General features: G+C 46.1%; 1 protein-coding gene across 4 annotated transcripts in view; it reads left to right on the forward strand.

The window, feature by feature from the left end:
* Window positions 1-21,478, forward strand: part of LOC137456809 (zinc finger protein 469-like) — a 138,781-nt gene that overhangs the window by 109,406 nt on the left and 7,897 nt on the right. For 2 of the 4 annotated variants that reach the window (XR_010991110.1, XR_010991108.1), the window contains one exon: window positions 509-2,277. The exons of 1 other annotated variant lie outside the window; for it this stretch is intronic. The gene's annotated coding sequence lies outside the window, so the exon portion shown is untranslated. Of the gene's footprint in view, window positions 1-508; window positions 2,278-3,756; window positions 3,842-21,478 lie in introns of those variants that run through there. One more of the 4 variants, XR_010991109.1, reaches the window with a different exon arrangement.

Consider the following 21,478-nt stretch of genomic DNA (forward strand, 5'->3'; position numbering starts at 1 on the left):
AACATCAGGCCCCAGGGTATGAAGTCAGATACCCAGAAAATAAAATATGCACAACTGCTTTCTGCTCAGAGAAAGTTTTGGGTTTCTTGCTGTTTCTGGCCTCTTCTTCATTGATTCCTTCTCCTGGACCATCTTTCCCATCTCTGACTGTTGCCCTGTCAAGAATGATAGAATCACAGAGTGGTGGGAGTCAAAAGGGACCTCTAGAGATCATTGACTCCAACTGCCCTGCCAGAGCAGGATCACCTAGGGCAGGTCACACAGGAACACATCCAGACTGGTTTGGAATGTCTCCAGAGAAGGAGACTCCACGACCTCTCTGGGCATCCTCTGGCACCCTCAGAGCAAAGAAGATTTTACTCACATTGAGGTGGAACTTCATGGGTTCCAGTTTGTGTCCATTACCCCTTGTGCTATCACTGGGCACCAGCAAAAGGAGAATGTCCCCTTCTTGACACCCACCCTTCAGATACTTGCAAGTATTGACCAGATGTCTTCTCTTCTCCAGGTTAAACAGCCCCAGGTCTCTCAGCCTTTCCTCATCAGACAGATGTTCCTTCCTCACAGTGTTGGACACTCTCTCCAGTAATTCCCTGTCCCTCTTGAACTCAGGAACCCAGAACTGGACACAATACTCTGATGCTAAAGATACAGCAAGAAGGAAACAAACTCCCAGGAAAGAGTGACAAATCTCTGGAGACCCCAGCTGTGGGTACACAGCCTGAAGCACCTCCTTCTTCTCACTCAATACATTTCTGCATATTCTTTCTTGTGTGTGTGTGCTCAACACTGTAGAGCACACAGAAATAGGAGAAGTCCTCAAGAGCTTTTCTCTCTGCAAATGGATTTTCAGAAATTTCAGAGTGCACTGCCAAGGAAAATGCAGTTTCAAGGCTGCAGGAGCATTGTGCATGTGTAAAGATGTAGCCTCTCCACTTATTGCTCATTTCCTTTCAGCTGATAGGACAGTTTTCAAGTGCTGTGAGGACAAAGGATATATTATGTCTGTAGAAGAGCAATTGACTTCAGTTCTGGATACACACACACACAAACACACACACACACACATGAAGAAACTGTTTGAACTAAACTGAGACCCATGCAACACTACAGGATTGGGGAAGAGTGGCTGGAGAGCTGCCTGGTGGTATTGATTGACAGCCAGCTGAACGTGAACCAGCAGTGAGCTCAGGTGGCCAAGAGGGCCGTCAGCATCCTGGCCTGGATCAGCTATAGTGTGGCCAGCAGGAGTAGGGAAGTGATTGTGCTCCTGTGCTGGGCACTGGTGAGACCACACTTCAAATACTGTGTTCAGTTTTGGGCCCCTCAGTACGAGAAGGACATTGAGGTGCTGAAGCATGTCTGGAGGTGGTAAAGGGCCTTGAACATCACATCCCTGCATCTTTTAAACGGATGGTGATACCACCACTTCCCTGGGCAGCCTGTTTCCATGCTGGATAACCCTTTCAGTACAGCATTTTTTCTTAATGTTTAACCTAAACCTCCCCTTGAGGCCATTTCCTCTTGTCCTGTCACTTGTTGCATGCAACCCCCACCTCACCCCAATCCCCTTTCAGGGAGCTGTATGAGCTCTGCCCTCAGCCTCCTCCGGACTAAACAGTTCCAGTTCCCTCAGCCACTCCTGACAAGACTTGTTCTCTAGACCCTTCACCAGCCTCATTGCCCTGATCAATCTTCTCCAACCTCTTCAGTTTTAGCATTTTCACCTCTGGTCACCATGAGCCATGCTGGTACCCTTTCTAGCCCCATGATGCCCACAGGTTATAAAGTGGGCGAGTGCTTTGCCCCCTTTCCCAGCCTGGCTCCCAGCCTCACGCTGAGCCATGCCCTGCAGTATGACTGAAGTTCAATCAGGAGGTGAATGAATGCACAGATGACACAGCAGGCTTAATCCCTGTAACTTTAATTTCCTTCACCTTTAGAGACCAGAAAAAGAAAGAATTAAGTTTATTTATTTAACTTGAAGGATTTGAATCCTGTGGCTGGCAGGGGATGGCCTTCATTGGAGGAACTTTCTACTTGCTGTCTAAAGTAAAATAAAATAAAGAAAAGCAGAAATATTTAGGGTTTATTGGAGTCATTCAGTGCAAAAGTACAGAAGCAGCAGCTCATTCTCCTCACTCTCATTTCCTCTGCCTCTTTCCTATCCCTTCCTGCGGTTTGGCAGGGACTTTTTGACATTTGCTCTTCTCTTTAGGGCTGTTATTGGCACTAATTTTTACTTTTCACTGGGAGCATTTGAACTCCTGAATAGGGCTTCTCTTATCATCACCACACCAAGTAGTTATGGCTACAAAAGAGGTGAGAGAGAGAGAGAGAACAGCTTCTGATACTTCCCAGCCGAGGCGACTGCCGTGACTCCCCTGCCTTTGAGCTCTCTTTTTTCCTTCAGAACAGTGAGTCATGCATTAGGGTTAAAATAAGATTGATTTATCTGAGTTAGGAGGAATAAATACAAATGGAGAAGAAACCAACAGCAGTGGTTGGCTGTCAGTTGGTGCCTAATGAATCGTGTTCCTGGGTCAGCAGAGATTTGTATGTTTACCGAGTAAATTCCCCCTCCCCACCCCCTAATACAAGTTGCTCTTGGGGACTTCTGTGCATGTACTCATTCTGTGATTATAGCCCTTCTTAGCTCTTGATTCACTTGGCTTCCTGCTTGGCAATTTTGCTTCTTTAGAGAAGTTGAAGGAAAAAAAAACCTCTCTCCTTTTGCAAGGAGAATCACAGAACAGTTAGAAGCGACCTTAAAGATCGTCTGGTTCCAGGCCTCTGCCATGGGCAGGGACACAGAATCACACAGGATCACAGAATGCATCAGGTTGGAAAGGACCCTCGAAGATCATCTTGTCCAACCCCCTTGCACTTAGCAGGCACACCTCCAACTAGATCAGCTTGCTCAGGGCCCTATCAAGTTTGACCTTCGGGGATGGGTTGTCAACCACCCTGTGGGCAACCTGCTCCAATATTTCACTACCATCATTGTGAAAAACCTCCCAGCCTAAATCTACCTTGCTCCAGTTTCAAATCCTTGCCCCCTGTCCTATCACTACAAACCCTTCTAAACAGCCCCTCCTCAGATTTCTGGTAGGACCTCTTCAGATATTGAAATACTGCTATAAAGTCTTCCTGGAGCTTTCTCTTCTCCAGACTGAACGACCCCAACTATCTTAGCCTGTGCTGTAGGAGAGATGCTCCAGCTCTCTGATTATCTTTGCAGTCCTCCTCTGGAGTATTCCAGAGCTGGACACACTGCTCCAGTTGAAATCTCACCAGAGCAGAGGAGAGTGGCAGAATCACCACTCTCCAGCTATAGTCTTCCTGGAGCTTTCTCTTCTCCAGACTGAACAACCCCAACTATCTTAGCCTGTGCTGTAGAGCTCTCTGATTATCTTTTTGGTCCCCCCCTGGAGTATTCCAGAGCTGGAGACACTGCTCCAGCTGAAGTCTCACCAGAGCAGAGGAGAGTGGCAGAATCACCTCTCTCCAGCTGCTGTCCGTGCTTCTTTTGATGCAGCCCAACATGCCATTTACCTTCTGGGCTGCAAGTGTTCATTGCTGGCTCATGTACAGCTTCTCATCCACCAGCACCCCCAAGTCCTTTTCTCCAGGGCTGCTCTCAATGCCATCATCCCCCAGCCTGCACTGGTTACTAGGATTGCCCAGACCCAGGTGCAGGGCTTTGCACTTTGCCTTACTGAACCTCATGAGATTCTCCTCTGCTCACCTCTCCAGCCTGTCTAGGTCCCTCTGGATGGCACCACATCCTTCAGTCTTGTCAACTGCACTACTCAGCTTGGTGCCATCAGCAAAAGCCTCCCAGTAGACCAGATTGCTCAAGAAGGAAGCATTATGTGCATGGTAAGAATCCCTCACTAGCATGTGGCCTCATAGCCAGTTTATGATTTTGGGTGGGACACCTTTAGTGTCTGGCAGACCTTGTTTGTGACTTGGTGCATATATATATATTTATCCTGATTTTCCACTGCTAAAACACACTAAAAGGATGAAAGCATTTAGTGAGTAATTACCTGGTACAACTTTGCTGGGCCATCTGCTGCTTCACTTGACCCAATGCTGTTGCATGAGGGAACTGTGAGGATAAAGGTGCTGGAAAGTTGTCTAGTTTTGTGCTGTGACAGAGCCCATATTAGGGAAGAAAAAACCCCAGTAACACAACAAACAAACAAACAAACAAACAAAGCCCAACCCTGGTTAGGAAGTTGTTTGTTTGTTTGTTTTTAAATGGGAGATAGAAAGGGTTTGGGCAGAGACTGAGCAGTGAAGAGAAGAAAGATCCACAGTAGTTTTCTATGGTAATCTTGTTCTCATTCTTCTAAGAACTTCCTTTGTTCAGTTGAGAAGAAAACATGAATCCAGAGGGGCAGGATAGAAGGAGAGAAAGCAGTAAGTGCTAGAGAAAAGGTAAACCAGTTGTGCCTACTTACTGCAGGATAAGCATGCAAGACAATGGGATGTTGGGAACTGTGTCTGTCAAAGTCAAGGAGACAGCAAGAAAGGGCAAACCCAAGTGAGAGTTGCCTATTTTTTGAGCTCAGTGTTCACAACAGCCATTCATGAACAAGACTAGACTGTTCTTTTGAAGGTCTGCAGTACAGCTGTTGATGCCAGGGCTGAAGTGGCTGGGATTTGTAAAGGGACAAAAGTGCACCAGCTCAAGATGACAGATCAGTTGTCTAGATCTATTCATAGCTTACACAAGCTACAAAGCCAAAGAGGATATGAGTCATGTCTTTGTAACCTGGTAATTCAAGGCCCATCCACCAACTCTTGCAAACTCACAGGAAAAGCCTAGGACATTGGCTTTGTGAGAAGTATGGGGCTTCTTTGGAAGGTGGAAACCCCCACCCTGTGCAGTCAGCAGGTTTGAAATAGAATTGCCTGGTTGGAAAAGAGCTCATGATTAAAGAATCATAGAATCACATAATTAATAATAATAATAATAATAATAGGTTGGGAGAGACCTTCAAGATCATCGTGTCCAACCCACCAACCAATCCAACCCACCTAAACAACTAACCCATGGCACCAAGCACCCCATCAAGTCTCCTCCTGAACACCTCCAGTGATGGTGACTCCACCACCACCTTGGGCAGCACATTCCAATTGGCAATCACTCTCTCTGTGTAGAACTTCTTCCTAACATCCAACCTAAACCTCCCCTGGTGCAGCCTGAGACTGTGTCCTCTTGTTCTGGTGCTGGCTGCCTGGGACAAGAGACCAACATCCACCTGTCTACAACTTCCCTTCAGGTAGTTGTAGAGAGCAATAAGGTCTCCCCTGAGCCTCCTCTTTTCCAGGCTAAGCAACCCCAGCTCCCTCAGCCTCTCCTCACAGGGCTGTGTTCCAAACCCCTCACCAACTTCATTGCCCTTCTCTGGACTCGTTCCAGCAAGTCAACCTCCTTCCTAAACTGAGGGGCCCAGAACTGGACACAGGACTCGAGGTGTGAGGATCATCTAGTTCCAATCTCCCCCTGCCATGGCCAGCAACACTTTCCACTAGATCAGGCTGTCCAGAGCCACATCCAGCCTGGCCTTAAAAAATTCCAGGGCTGGGGCTTCCATCACCTCTTTGAGCAACCTGTTAATGAGCAATTAACTTCCTGACTCCTATATAAAAGCAATTCATGCAAACAGATTGTGGTTAGGAAGCAAAATGCTTAGCAGGTCATAAATTGTGAATCAGTTGTTGATTTAGCCTTTTGGTTTGGTTTTTTTTTTGCTTTTTTTCCTGGGTTTCTTTTATTTTCTGAACAAAACATAAATTTTCTACCTGTAATGAGGTGTTTGTTTAGTTCTGGACTATCAAAATGTGCTTGGCTTTGGGATATGAAAGAATCCCCCAGGAAGTCGCAGCCCCAGGCAGTTTACTTTGCAGGGTGAGGATTCCTCTAAGGACCAGGCATTTGGGGAACTGTTACAAAGCAGACTCCATCAGTTAGAGCAGAGTGTGAGCTCATAAATTTATGAACAGGGAAAGATTGCCTTGCATTTGCCACAAAATAAGAAGATGTAGCTGTGCAGCTAGTGGAAGGGAGGTCAGGCTAGAGAAATTAATCTCCTTTCTTGCCCTTCCTCTTTTAGTGAGCAACCAAGCCTTCAGGGTAGTTAATGTAGCTCCTTTGCATGATGATACTTCCAATCCTTTGTCCTTGCTTTGCAGACATCAACAGTGTTATCACATAAAGTATCATCCATGTGGAATCATAGGATAGGATAGAATAGAATAGAATAGAATAGAATAGGATAGGATAGGATAGGATAGGATAGAATAGAATAGAATAGAATAGAATAGGATAGGATAGGATAGGATAGGATAGGATAGAATACGATAGGATAGGATAGAATATGATAGGATAGAATAGAATAGAATAGAATAGAATAGAATAGAATAGAATAGAATAGGATAGGATAGGATAGGATAGGATAGGATAGGATAGGATAGGATAGGATAGGATAGGATAGGATAGGATAGGATAGGATAGGATAGGACAGAACTAACCAGGTTGGAAAAGACCTTCAAGATCATGTCCAGCCTATCATCCAACACCACCTAATCAACTAAACCATACAACCAAGCACCCTATCAAGTCTCCTCCTGAACACCTCCAGTGATGGTGACTCCACCACCTCCTTGGATTGTTTTGGCTAGAAAAGATCTCTAATTGTCATAAAATCATAGAACTGCTGAGACTGGAGAGGCTTTTGAGATGAGGTGAGGAGAAAGTTCTTCACTGAGAGAGTTGTTAGCCATTGGAATGGGCTGCCCAAGGAGGTGGTGGAGTCCCCATCCCTGGAGGTGTTCAAGAGGGGACTGGACGTGGCACTTGGTGCCGTGGTTTAGTCATGAGGTGTTGGGTGACAGGTTGGACTTGATGATCTTTGAGGTCTCTTCCAATCTTGGTGATTCTGTGAGGAGTGGCTGCAAAGCCCTCCACTATTGTTAAGCCTCTAGCAATAAACCACGTCCCACAGCACCACATCCACATGTCTCCTAAAAAGCTCCAGGTATGGTGACTCCACCACCTCCCTGGGCAGCCTGTTCCAATGTCTGATAACCCTTTCTGATCATTGAGTTCAACTGTCAAGCAAACATGATATCACAGAAGCTTGCCAAATTTGAATAGATGGGACAGCTTCAGACTCTCTGCTGGTTCAGGTCTTGTTTAATGTAGACTCTTTGGCTCTAAGCACCAAGAGCTACCTAGATGGTAACTTATGAATGGTAGTGATAGAATCATAGAATTGTTTTGGTTGGAAAAGACCTCTGAGATCATCAAGTCTGACCACAGACTTAACATCATCATCACCATTGAACCATGTCTCAAAGTGCCATGGCCACACATTTCTTGAAGACCTCCAGGGATGGTGAGTCCAACATCTCCCTGGGCAGCCTGTTCCAATGCCTGACCACTCTTGCAGCAAATAAATTTATCCTAATATTCAACTTAAACCCCTCCTGGCACAATTTCAGGCCATTTCCTCTTGTTGTGTCACCTGATACTAGGGAGAAGAGACTGACCCCCACCTAGCTCCAAGCTCCTTTCAGGGAGTCATAGAAAGCAATAAGGTCTCTCCTCAGACTCCTCTCATTCTACTGCCTATCAGGGAGAAGAGACTGACCCCCACCTTGCTCCAACCTCCTTTCAGTTAGTTACAGAGGGGAATGAGGTCTCCCCTCAGCCTCCTCTTCTCCAGGCTAAACAACCTCATTTCCCTTAGCTGCTCCTCAGAAGACTTCTTCTCCAGACCCCTCACCAGCTTTGTTGCCCTTCTCTGGACATGTTCCAGCACCTCAGTGTCTCTTTACCTTTAAGACTAGTCCTTGCACCTTCCCTGGAAGATATTGCACTACCAAAATTAGGGAGCAGAACATGGTAAGAAAGTATTTTTTCTCACTCCTCCAACTGCCTCCTTCAACTACTTAATAATTAACTAATTGACCTCTGTTTAGAAGGAAAGCCATGTGAATTAATGCATAATTCAATAGATGATTTTGCCTGTAATATGACTGTGTTAGATAATGTAAATTTAGGAAGTATGAAGATTGAGTGTGGCTAAAATGTTCCATGTACATCAGGAGAAGCACTATAAAAGCCCTTCCTAGCAAATGCCTTCTCTCATTCATTTTATGGCACTTTGCATCACTCTGTAATTAGGTCTAATTGCTTGAAAAAACACTTAGGCTCCTGGCCCCTTGGGATGCAACTTAGAGAGGCACAAGAAAGGGCCAGTATTTGAATAAGGAATGGAATTTTCTGTGCTAGTAGAGTATGTTCCTCGGAAGGGGAAATATTTCTGCCACACTCCTTGCAGGAGGGCTGATCCCGGGGGCCTATAGCCTGCAGAAATTTAAGCCAAACTTGAAGTATTTTCTGTTGCTTCCTGCTTAAAATAAAACCAGAAAGTTAGTGATCAATTAAAACACAGAAATGGCTTCTTTCAGGTGTTTGAAAGAGATTAAAGAGAGTAAATCTTCACAATGGCAAGATGAGTAAACATCGTAGGGAAAGAAATATCATAGGTGGAGAGGAATATCATAGGTGGAGAGGAATATCAAAGGTGGAGAGAAATATAAGTAGAGAGAAATATAGGTAGAGAGAAATATCATAGGTAGAGGTATCACAGAATCCTAGACTGGCTTGAGTTGGAAGGAACTCTAAAGATCAACTAGTTCCAACCCCACTGCAATGGGCAGGGACACCTCCCACCAGATCAGCCTGCTGGAAGGCTCATCCAGCTTTCTCTTCAACACTCCCAGGGAGGAGGTGTCCACAACTTCTCTGGGCAACCCATTCCACTTTGTCACCATCCTCACAGTAAGAAAAGGTGAAGAACTCATTTGCATTACTACTAATATTAAGAACTACTACTTCTTTACTATTACTACATTACTTCTTTACTATGAGGGTGGTGAGACAATACCACAGAGGAAAAGGTGGAGTTAGATTCCTCTGGCTGCAGGATTGTTATGGGGCTATGGATGGGCTGATGTTCTTGAATTCTACTGGGGTGGGTTAGACAGACAGACAGACATGCATTTAGCCTTACTTGCCAACTACAGAGAAGGGCAACAAAGCTGGGGAGGGATTTGGAGCACAGCCCTGTGAGGAGAGGCTGAGGGAGCTGGGGTTGCTTAGCCCGGAGAAGAGGAGGCTCAGAGGAGACCTTATTGCTGTCTACAGCTACCTGAAGGGAGGTTGTAGCCAGGAGGGTGTTGGTCTCTTCTCCCAGGCAACCAGCACCAGAACAAGAGGACACAGTCTCAAGCTGCACCAGGGGAGGTTTAGGCTGCATGTTAGGAAGAAGCTCTTCATAGAAAGAGAGATTGGCCATTGGAATGTGCTTCCCAGGGAGGTGGTGGAGTTGCCATCACTGTAGGTGTTTAGGAGGAGACTGGATGAGGCACTTGGTGCCATGGTTTAGTTGATTACATGGTGTTGGGTGATAGGTTGGACTCGATGACATCGAACATCTCTTCCAACCTGGTCTATTCTATTCTATTCTATTCTATTCTATTCTATTCTATTCTATTCTATTCTATTCTATTCTATTCTATTCTATTCTATTCTATTCTATTCCATTCCATTCCATTCCATTCCATTCCATTCCATTCCATTCCATTCCATTCCATTCCATTCCATTCCACAACCTACCATGTTGTCTTAATGGAAGATTGTACTTTTTCACTTAAGGTACATATGCATGCACAGAATTGACTTTCTGTGATGGTCTACTGGAGCATTTCAGCTGTTAACTGAAAGCTTAGGGCAGTAAGAGAAGGTAGAGTCTTTCTTCTGTGTGAATCCTTTCACAGGTATGGACCATCTCATTAGTTAACTTTGTACTTCAACAGTTATGAAAAGTGTCATGATGGCTGCAGAACTGCAATTGCTGATCACCTTTATTCTCTGTGCCTGCACTCAAATGTCTTTGGTTATCTTGTAAAATCTGAGCATAAAGACTAAGATGCACACAACACCCCTGAGTTAAATGCCAGCAAATGTTCTCTAGGTACTCAGATGACACAGTGATTGGTGCCTGGTTAGACAAATGGGGGGGACAATCTTTTTTTTATCTTATCTCATCCTAAGCTTCTGATCTGAGGGCTATGAGAATGATTAATGGACTGGAATACCTCTGTCTTATGAGAAAAGGCTGAGAGACCTGGGGCTGTTTATCCTGGAGAAGAGAAGTCTGAGAGGGAATCTGAGCAGTGTTTACAAATAACTGAAGGTGGGTGTCAAGAATCATAGAATCAAAGAATTGTTAGGGGTGGAAGGGACCTCAAGGATCATCCAGTTCCAACCCCCCTGCCATGCCCAGGGACACCTCACACTACAGCAGGTTGCTCACAGCCACATCCAGCCTGGCTGCAAACACCTCCAGGGATGAGGTTGCCACCTCCTCCCTGGGCAACCTGTGCCAGTCTCTCACCACCCTCATGGTGAAGAGCTTCTTCCTAACATCCAATCTGAATCTACCCATGTGTATTTTTGTTCCATTCCCCCCAGTCCTATCACTCCCTGACACCCTAAAGAGTCCCTCCCCAGCTGTCTTGTAGCCCCCTTCAGATACGGGAAGGCCACAATTAGGTCTCCTGGGAGCCTTCTCTTCTGCAGACTGAACAGCCCCAACTCCCTCAGTCTGTCCTCACAGGAGAGGTGCTCCAGCCCTCTGCTCATCCTCGTGGCACTGGAATAGGCTGCCCAGGAAGGTGATGGAGTCACCATCCCTGAAGGTGTTCAAGAAACGTGTGTCCATGTCACTTTGGGACGTGGTTTAATGGCCATGGTGGTGTTGGGCTGATGGCTGAACTCAATGATCTTAGAGGTCTTTTCCAACCCAAACAATTCAATGATTCTAGGAGTACACCAATGACAAAATGGGAAACAAGTGCAGTCCCTCATGGAGCACTTTCAAAGCTGCTTTGTCACAGCAGGGTGCCATGGACATGAGGAGAGGCTGTTCTCTGACTTCAGATTCCACACAGGCATCATCGACTTTATTGCATATTTTCACCTAGGTGAGGTACAAATTAGTGACAAATGCATTTGAAAGCTACTCATTACCTCCATCAGTCAATTATTCAAAAGATGTTGCAGCGTGATTAGTTGCTCTCAGTTAATTATAGGAACAATAATTAGCTAATAAGGGAGTCCCATCAGTCATACAATACTGATTTTCTTTGGTTTGGAGACACTCCTTTTAAAAAGTCCCTTCAGTCTACGTGTTTGAGAAAACACCCAATGCCACTTTTCAAACAGCTTTATCAAGTGTGTGGGGAAAACTTTAATGTCCTCTATCTTTTATTGTGCCCAAACTTCTACTTCTGCCATCTTCTCAGCACTGAGTTCTGATGAAAGTAAATCACAGTATGGTAGGGGCTGTGAGATACCTCTGGGGATTATTGGGTCCAGCTCCCGTGCTAAAGCAGGTTCAACTAAAGGAGGTCATGCAGGAAGCTCATGCAGTGAGGAAGGTTGAGCAACTGACATCGTTTACCTGGACCTGAGCAAAGCCTTCCACACTGTCCCACACCACATCCTGGTCTCCAGGCTGGTGCAGAATGGGTTTGATGGATGAACCATGCAGTGGATAAAGAACTGGCTTGGTGGCTGCATCCAAAGGGTGGCTGTCAATGGCTCCATGTCCAAGAGGAAGCCAGTGGATTCCCTCAGGGATCAGTACTGGGACCAGGCTTGTTTAACATCTGTGTTGTTGCCAGGGACAGTGGCATTGAGTGTAGCCTCAGCAGGTTTGCTGATGACACCAAGCTGTGTGGTGCAGCAGACAGACTGGAGGGAAGGAATCCATCCAGAGGGACCTTGACAGGCTGGAGAGGTGGGCACAAGCCAACCTCATGAGGTTCAGCAATACCGAGGTCAAGGTCCTGCATCTGGATTGGGGCAATCCCAGGCATTGCTATAGGCTGGGCAGGGACTGGCTTGAGAGCAGCCCTAAAGAAAAGGGCTTGGGGCTGGTGGATGAGAAGCTCAACAGGAGCCAGCAGTGAGAACTTGCAGCCCATAGAGCCAATCACATCCTGGGCTGCATCAAGAGAAGCATAGCCAGCAGCTCAAGGGAGATGATCCTCCCCCTCTACTCTGCTCTGCTGAGACCCTCTTATCCTATCACTTACAAGCCCTTGCACTAATTTTGCACCTTCCTCTCAACAATTCTCACAAAAGATGTTTCAAATGTGGGGTGTTTTTTTGTTTGCACTTTATCAGATCCCCTCAACAGATGCATATCCAATCAGGTACAAAACTCCCTGCAGTTAGCATGGCCCAGACAATGACCACATGATGTACCCACCTAAATCTGATCATTTTGGGGGGGGGCATTGGAACAGGCTCTCCAACAAAGAGAAAAGGAAATAAGGAAATTGTAGGATGTTGAAGAACTGAGCAAACAAAACCTCTGGCATGCTAAAAGCCAGAGGAGTGAGCTAAAAAGAAGCCAAAAGATCTCTCTCTTTCGAAATCCCCTCTAATTGGCAAATGTCTTCTGTATCACCGTGGCACTGCAGCACCAAGGAGAGACACAGTCAGCATCCTAACAATTCAGTGGATTCCAGGGCAAAGCAAATAACTTGAGTTCTGCTAGTTATAAATCACCCAAACTCCAGAACATTTCATGGGAAGCACAGGGCATCTGGTTCCTCTTAGAAGCACTATGAAGAGGCAGGAAAAAGAGGGAATTTCTAACCATTTCTCAGGGAATAACTGCCTTAAATGCAGAAGATCATCAACTCACAGGCTTGGTCTGCAAGAAAACATTCCTCTTACATCTCTACACAGAGAGAGTGATTGCCCATTGGAATGGGCTGCCCAGGGAGGTGGTGGAGTCACCATCACTGGAGGTCTTAGTCTCAAGCTGTGCCAGGGGAGGTTTAGACTTGAGGTGAGGAGAAAGTTCTTCCCAGAGAGAGTTGTTAGCCATTGGAATGTGCTGCCCAGGGAGGTGGTGGAGTCACCATCCCTGGAGGTATTCAAGAGGAGATTGGATGTGGCACTTGGTGCCATGGTCTATTCATGAGGTCTATGTTGATAGGTTGGACTCGATGATCCTCGAGGTCTCTTCCAACCTTGGTTATACTGTGATACTGGGTGCTTGGTGCCATGGGTTAGTTGTTTAGGTGGGTTGGATTGGTTGATGGGTTGGACATGATGATCTTGAGGGTCTCTTCCAACCTGGTTGTTGTTTATTATTATTATTATTATTATTATTATTATTATTATTATTATTAATAATAATAATAATAATAATAATAATAATAATAATAATAAATATAACATGTTGCAGCTGTTCCTGGTCCATGCTGGCTGTGATGGCAGAGGAGAGGTGCTCCTCCACATGATTTTGGTGTCCACTTGCAGACCAAACGGCAGGCTAAGTCCTTCAGCTGAGGAGTCTGAGACCTTTTCTGTATCATTCCTAGTCTCCAGCATTTCTTCAGTCTTGGTTCAGCTTTGTATGGCAAACACAGGGCAGTTCCTGTGCTGAAGCTTGTCTAGAAGAATGTCATGAATTGAATTGGGGTTGGTCTCTTCTCCCAGGCAACCAGCACCAGAACAAGAGGACACAGTCTTAAGCTGTGCCAGGGGAGGTTTAGGCTGGAGGTGAGGAGAAAGTTCTTCACCGAGCGAGTCATTCGTCATTGGAATGTGCTGCCCAGGGAGGTGGTGGAGTCACCATCCCAGGAGGTGTTCAAGAGGGGATTGGATGTGGCACTTGGTGCCATGGTCTAGCCATGAGGTTTGTGGTGACAGCTTGGACTCGATGATCCTCGAGGTCTCTTCCAACCTTGGCGATACTGTGATGCTGTGAGTTGAATCTGCTGCTGTTACTCATACCATGCTGCAGCCATGCCAGCTTCAAACATGAAAGTGCTGACTGCAGCCAAGGTATTGTGGGGATGGGGCTTGAAGTTCAGATTGCAACACAGGAAGCTTTGCATTCTGGTTGCTGCTTCTGGGATTCCATGTTCTTGGGTGTGCTCTCTTGTCTGCAGGCATGGTGGTGGCAAGAGTGAGAGTCAGGTAGCTGCTGGCTTTGGTTTGCTGTTTTGTGCTGGTTTTGGGTTTTGTTTTATGGTGGTTTTGTTTTTTGTTCCCTCCCCCCCCTGTATTTCACTGTGCTGCTTCTGCAAGTAGGCTCAGCTAAGGTAATCTTGCATTGTATTATTAGATTAATTAGATCATTAGCTGAGGTAATTACACATTGTGCTTACCATATCTTATGCTATATTAAACTCCTTTCTCTTTATCTCAGCCTTGAGTTAGAATCATAGAATCAGTAAGGTTGGAAAAGAGCTCAAAAATCATCAAGTCCAACCTGTCACCCAAGACCTCATGACTACTGAACCATGATACCAACATTACCTTCCCCTCACTTTTGTGTTGGGGGAGCAGGCAGGTCAGCCTGAGATCAAGAGCCTCATGGGCTACCAACTGTGCTAGTTGGGCTCAACCCATGGCAGAGTTTCAGCATGCTAAGTGAGTACAAGACACCCTTGGAGCCCAGTAACAGAATCACAGAATGGTAGGGGGAGTTTAGGCTTGAGGTGAGGAGAAAGTTCTTCACTGAGAGAGTTGTTAGCCATTGGAATGTGCTAACAACCAGGGTCACCATCCCTGGAGGTGTTCAAGAGATTGGACGTGGCTCTTGGTGCCATGGTCTAGTCATAAGCTCTGTGGTGGCAGGTTGGACTCGATGATCCTCGAGGTCTCTTCCAACCTTAGTGATACTGTGATACTGTGAAGAAAGTTCTTCCCAGAGAGAGTTGTTGGCCATTGGAATGTGCTGCCCAGGGAGGTGGTGGAGTCACTGTCCCTGGAGGTGTTCAAGAGGGGATTGGATGTGGCACTTGGTGCCATGGCTTAGTCATGAGGTATTGGGTGACAGGTTGGACTTGCTGATCTTTGAGGTCTCTTCCAACCTCGGTGATTCTGTGATATTGATTAGCATGCCAAAAGCCAGCTATGGACAGTAAAAATTGGGGACACCCTGCAAGCTCACATACAGAGAATGCAAGTAAGTGACTTGCTTGGATTAAGTTATTACCCCTGGTGGAATTAGTTCACACAATTGTTCTGCCAAGTAGGTTTTTTTTTGCATCACAAGTTAGAGAAATGTGGGGAAACCTGCTAACCCCACTTGCCTCACCCGTTCCTGTCAAGAGCTATCTTGGGCTGCAGCTTCAGGAGCGACATGCTGCATCAAGCCTACGCCCCCTTCCTAACATTATTATCCCTCCTGCTGCTTTAATTTATGTCTTTAATTTTGGTGTGCTGGGTGCAATATGGCTAATTGCTTGATAGCTGTGCAACCTTGCAAGTAAAATTTTTTTTGCTGTTATAATTTGTGGCACATGGAGTCTTAATAATGCACTTCTGATTTCTCCACAAAGATAAGTGTGCTAATAGAATTATTGGAGACAAAATTCACACTTTAGGCAGGGTAATGTTCTCTACCTATTAATTTGTATTAATCTACATCTGTGAGGAATTTTTAACGAGCTGCCTCAACCCAGGGCCAGGGAGGTCTAGAGAGGAGCAAAGGACTGGCAGCTCTTAAATGGGACCCAAAAAAAAAAAGCCTCAGAGGTCTTTGTAGCAAAAGCTGTCAGATGAGATCACAGAACTGTGGAGTGGTTTGGATTGAAATGGACCTTAAGGATCATTTAGTTCTGCTCCTTGCCATGCAGAGGGACTCCTCTCACTAGACATTGCTCAAGGCCTCATCCAACCTGGCCTTGAGCAGCTCCAGGGAAGGGGCATTCACAACCTCGCTGGGCTCCAGTGTCCCACCACCTTCACTGTAAAGAATTTCTTCCTAATATGTATTTGAAATCTGCCTGCTTCCAGCTCCAAACCATTGCTCCTCATCCCTTCACTAAAAGCCCTTTTAAAAAGTCTCTCCCTAGCATTCTGTAGCCCCTTTCAGGTACTGGGAGGCTGCGCTAAGGTCTCGCTGGAGCCTTCTCTACTCCAGGCTGAACAGCCCCAGCTCTCGTAGCCTGTCCCCACAGGGAAGGTGCTCCATCCCTCTGATCATCTTTGTGGCCTCCTCTGGATCCATGCCAACAGTTCCATGCCCTTCTTACGCTGGGTGCCCCAGAACTGCATGCAGTACTCCAGGTGGGGTCTCACCAGAGCAGTTTAGGTTTAGGAAGGATGTTGACTTGCTGGAACGAGTCCAGAGAAGAGCAACAAAGTTGGTGAGGGGTTTGGAACACAAGCCCTATGAGGAGAGGCTGAGGGAGCTGGGGCTGCTTAGCCTGGAGAAGAGGAGACTCAGGGGTGACCTTATCACTCTCTACAACTACCTGAAGGGAGGTTGTAGACAGGCTGATGATGGTCTCTTCTCCCAGGCAGCCAGTACCAGAACAAGAAAACACAGTCTCAGGCTGCGCCAGGGGAGGTTCAGGTTGGATGTTAGGAAGAAGTTCTATACAGAAAGAGTGATTGCCCATTGGAATGGACTGCCCGGGGAGGTGGTGGAGTCACCGTCATTGAAGGTGTTCAGAAGGAGACTTGATGGGGTGCTTGGTGCCATGGGTTAGCTGTTTGGGTGGGTTGGATTGGTTGATGGGTTGGACACCATGATCTTGAAGGTCTCTTCCAACCTGGTTTGGTTTATTCTAATAAAGGTTTATTCTAATAAAGAGCAAGAATTACCTCTCTCATCCTGCTGGTCACACTTCTCTTGATGCAGCTGCCACAGCCCAGGACATGATTGGCTGCAGGGACTGAATTTGGATAGATATAATGGTATTGCAGGTATTGAATTTGGATTGCTGCTACAAGATGCACTAAGCAGCCCTGGTCATGTTATGTTTAGCTTGCAGAGAATACAGAAGGAAGGGCAAAAAGATGCTGCAGGTGAGCAACTGCATTGCACGCAAGCATGGCTTTCAAGGTGCAAATATTCATGTAGACAGGTCACCTCCCCAAACTATGTGAGACCTAGGAAGGGCCAACACCTTGTGAGACAACCCTGGAGGAGCCAGCACCCAGTGCACCAGGGAAACCAGCCTCTTCCAGCAGCCTGGAAAGCAGGAGAGGAACACCACCTCCCCCAGCCCCAGAGCAGTGCAATTGATTTTCAAAGCCACTCATTAAGCACCAGTTGTGTGTGAGGGTTTGGGGATGGCTCAAAGAAGATAAGGCACTGTGCCTACTGTTCTCTGCTGCCCAGACATCCTCCATGCCAGACAAAGTCTGATTCAGCAGTTGAGCAGCAGCCACAAGAGCATTTCTGACCAATAAGGAAGCTTTTGGAGCTGGGAGGGCCCATACTGAGGCCAGGCTACCCAGGGGCTTTGCTAAGGGTGTGGGGAGATGCACACTCAGGCCATTCCATGCCTCCCAGATTCTGTGCACACAGCTGGAGTACCCCAACAGGTGCTTCAGGGCTTTTGCTTTTCAAGGATGGGCATCAAAATTAATTTTCATGGGGGATACCTCACTCCCCTCAGACCCTTAATGGGAAGGTTGTGAGTTCAAACCTGCAGTGGACAGTAGTGTCTGACCTACCCTAGTCATGTGGTCTGTGGTGACAGGTTGGACTCGATGATCTTTGAGGTCTCTTCCAACCTTAGGAATACTGAATACTGAACTTCTTGAAAGGAGTGAGGTTCAGTTCCTTCTCCCTGATAGGTGGTAGAATGAGAGGAAATGGTTTCAAATTGTGCCAGGGAAGGTTTAAGTTGGAGATTAGGAAAAAAAGTATACCTTGAAAGAGTGGTCAGGCATTGGAACAGGCTGCCCAGGGAGGTGGTGGAGTCACTGTCCCTGGAGGCAAAGAAGCAGCTTTTGTGTGCCAGAGGGACATCTTCTCAGAGCAAAGTCTTTGTTTTATAGCTTAATTGTTAACATAAACCCACGTCAATACAAATGTGGGGAGCAGGGTTATCTGCCTTTAATCTCAGGGCAATCTGGGTAGTGCTTCTAGGTAGCCTTTTACCTGAGCTGAAGAAACAAATGTGTAGTATGGTTTGTCTCACCTTGAAGTTGATATCTGATTAATTATACAATTAATGCACAGTATACAATTAATACTATACAATTAATATACAATGCATTAATTATACTTGGCTTGGGATGGACCTTGAAGGTCATCTAGCTCCAACTCCCCTGCCATGAGCAGGGACACCTTTCACTACACCAGGTTGCTAAAGGCCATGTCCAATTTGGCCATGCTGAGGTTAGGCTGATGGTTGACCTCAATGATCATAGAGGTCATTTCCAACCAAGTAATTCAATGATTCTATAGGTAAAAAGTTCCCTGTCTTGTGACTAATTCCTTGAGTTGTGTGGTTCCACTTAACTCTTTCAGTTCCCTGGGCCACCCACCACCACTGATTTGGAGGCATAACTCCTTGCTGCCTTGATCAGGGAGTACTTGAAAACCCTTATTGGACGATGTGGCCTCATACTTTTATGGACTTGAGTTACTCCATGGTGCCAGAACCTTTTGTTTTATTATCATTATTATTCTTTTTTTGGAGGTTTTGCTCCTTTTATTTTTGCTTTGCTTTTCCTTTGGTAGCACTAAATACAACTGGGGAAGGTTGTGGGGAATAAGATTTGCTGTGCATCATCATGGAAAACACATATTGAGGCTATTTTTGCTTTCATCTCTGAGTATTGCAGAATAAACAGATTACAGCAAACAGAACACAGAGAGGTGGTAGCATTATTATTATTATTATTATTTACACAGCACCATAAATGTGCCTTCTGCTTAACAGACAAATAAAAGACATCTCAGGAGATGGCTTCAAGTTCAACTTCAGCATAAAGCACAACTTTCTCCTCAACATTTCTTTTTATTCTCTCATTATTTTTTTGCCTCCCCGCAGTTGCAAAGAGAAAAGTGGTTCAGATTGGGGTGGATTAAACTGAGGAAGCAAAATCCTTATCTAAGCTCACAAAGAAAGTGATTTCCAGGTGTTGGTCTGCTGGAGGGTAGAGAGGCTCTGCAGAGGGACCTCGACAGGCTGGACAAGGGCAGGAGATTGAACACATCCAAGTGCCAGGTGCTGCACATTGGCCACAACAACCCCATGCAGTGCTACAGGCTGGGGTCAGAGTGGCTGGAGAGCAGCCAGGCAGAGAGGGACCTGGGGGTGCTGGTTGATGGTAGGCTGAACACGAGCCTGCAGTGTGCCCTTGCAGCCAAGAGGGCCAATGGCATCCTGGCCTGCATCAGGAACAGTGTGGCCAGCAGGAGCAGGGAGGTCATTCTGCCCCTGTACACTGCACTGGTTAGGCCACATCTTGAGTCCTGTGTCCAGTTCTGGGCTCCTCAGTTTAGGAAGGATGTTGAGGAATGTGTCCTGAGAAGGGCAACAAAGTTGGTGAGGGGTTTGGAGCACAGCTCTGTGAGGAGAGGCTGAGGGAGCTGGGGTTGCTTAGCCTGGAGAAGAGGAGACTCAGGGGAGACCTTATTGCTCTCTACAACTACCTGAAGGGAGGTTGTGGACAGGCAGGGGCTGGTCTCTCCTCCCAGGCAACCAGCACCAGAACAAGAGGACACAGTCTCAAGGTGCACCAGGGGAGGTTCAGACTGGATGTTAGGGAGAAATTCTACATAAAGAGAGTTGTTAGCCATTGGAATGTGCTGCCTGGGGAGGTGGTGGAGTCACCATCCCTGGAGGTGTTCAAGAGGGGATTGGATGTGGCACTTGGTGCCATGGTTTAGTAGTCATGAGGTGTTGGGTGACAGGTTGGACTTGATGATCTTTGAGGTCTTTTCCAACCTTATTGATTCTATGGTTGGAGGGCTGAAGCTCCTCCTCTGTGGGGACAGGCTACAAGAGTTGGATCTATTCAGCCTGGAGAAGAGAATGCTCCAGGGAGACACTCATAGTGGCTTTCCAGGGCCTGAAGTGGGCCACAAGGAAGCTGTGGAGGGACATTTTACAAGGTCTTTTAGAGGCAGCATGAGAGGGAACAGATTGAATCTTAAGGAAAGTAGATTTAGACTGGATATTAGGAAGAAATTCTTTACTGTGAGGGTGGTGAGACACTGGAACAAGTTGCCCAGGGAAGCTGTGGATACTCTTTCGCTGGAGATTTTCAAGGCCAAGTTGGACAAGGCCTTGAGCAACCTGGTCTAGTGGAAGGTGTTCCTGCCTATGGCAGAAGGGTTGGAACTAGATGATCTTTAAAGTCCCTTCCAACCCAAACCACTCTCTGAGTCTATGAATCTAAAACATTTTCAAAGGCAATTGTACCCAAAGAAAAAAGTATCAAGTAACGCAATAAAGTAATTAAAAATCATGCATTAAAAACTACTCATTAAAATCCAAGCCTGCCTAGTTTGTTATTTACATATCTCAGAAGGAAGAAAGAATATTTGTCAGAAACCTTTGTAAATACCAAAGCAATAAGCAACCCTGACACGTGCCAAGGCTGTTAGAGATAAATCACAGCCAAGCTGTGGATGTAAAGTCAGGAAGGAACATGGATCTCAGTGTATCTGCAGCGAAGATCTTTGGCAAAGAAGCAGCTTTTGTGTGCCAGAGGGACATCTTCTCAGAGCAAAGTCTTTGTTTTATAGCTTAATTGTTAACATAAACCCACGTTAATACAAATGTGGGGAGCAGGGTTATCTGCCTTTAATCTCAGGGCAATCTGGGTAGTGCTTCTAGGTAGCCTTTCACCTGAGCTGAAGAAACAAATGTGTAGTATGGTTTGTCTCACCTTGAAGTCAATATCTGATTAATTATACAATTAATACACAGTACAACTATACAATGAATATACAATGCATTAATTATACTTGGCTTGGGATGGACCTTGAAGGTCATCTAGCTCCAACTCCCCTGCCATGAGCAGGGACACCTTCCACTGCACCAGGTTGCTAAAGGCCATGTCCAACTTGGCCTTAAACACCTCCACCTGTGAAGATATCTCTCCCCCTTGTGCCACTCCTGGGGCACTGAACACTTACTGCAACAACAAGCAATGCAAAACAGTGCACTGGGAAGAAAATTGCCCAAAACATTCAACTTCTCATCCTTACTTGAAGAGAAACCCAAGTCAGAGTTTGGGGTTTTTGGGCAAGGACCCCTGGCCACAAATATGCAGAGCAGGTCCCCAGAGCCATCTTGTTCTGTTGTTTATCCATCATACCTGTTGCTTCACCTAGATGGCCCAGAAATGCTGAGGTATAATGTCTGGCTTCTTTTGTAGCTCCTGTGAAAATGAAATAATGCTATTCCTTCTCATCTTCATTAGCTATGGAGCCCTGAAATCCCAGCTAAGCAGTGACAAAGAGTAAACCTCAATATATTCTACATCTGTACCAAAGAACAGGAGCACTGCATTTTCTTTACTTTCCTGTATGAGAGTTTGTTTTCAGCACAGAATCACAGGATGGTAGGGGTTGGAAGGGACCTCTAGAGATCATTGAGTCCA

This window comes from Melanerpes formicivorus, unplaced genomic scaffold (genome assembly GCF_026170545.1).
Source record: "Melanerpes formicivorus ecotype bairdi unplaced genomic scaffold, bMelFor1.0.p_v2 SCAF_138, whole genome shotgun sequence".
NCBI classification, from domain to species: domain Eukaryota; kingdom Metazoa; phylum Chordata; class Aves; order Piciformes; family Picidae; genus Melanerpes; species Melanerpes formicivorus.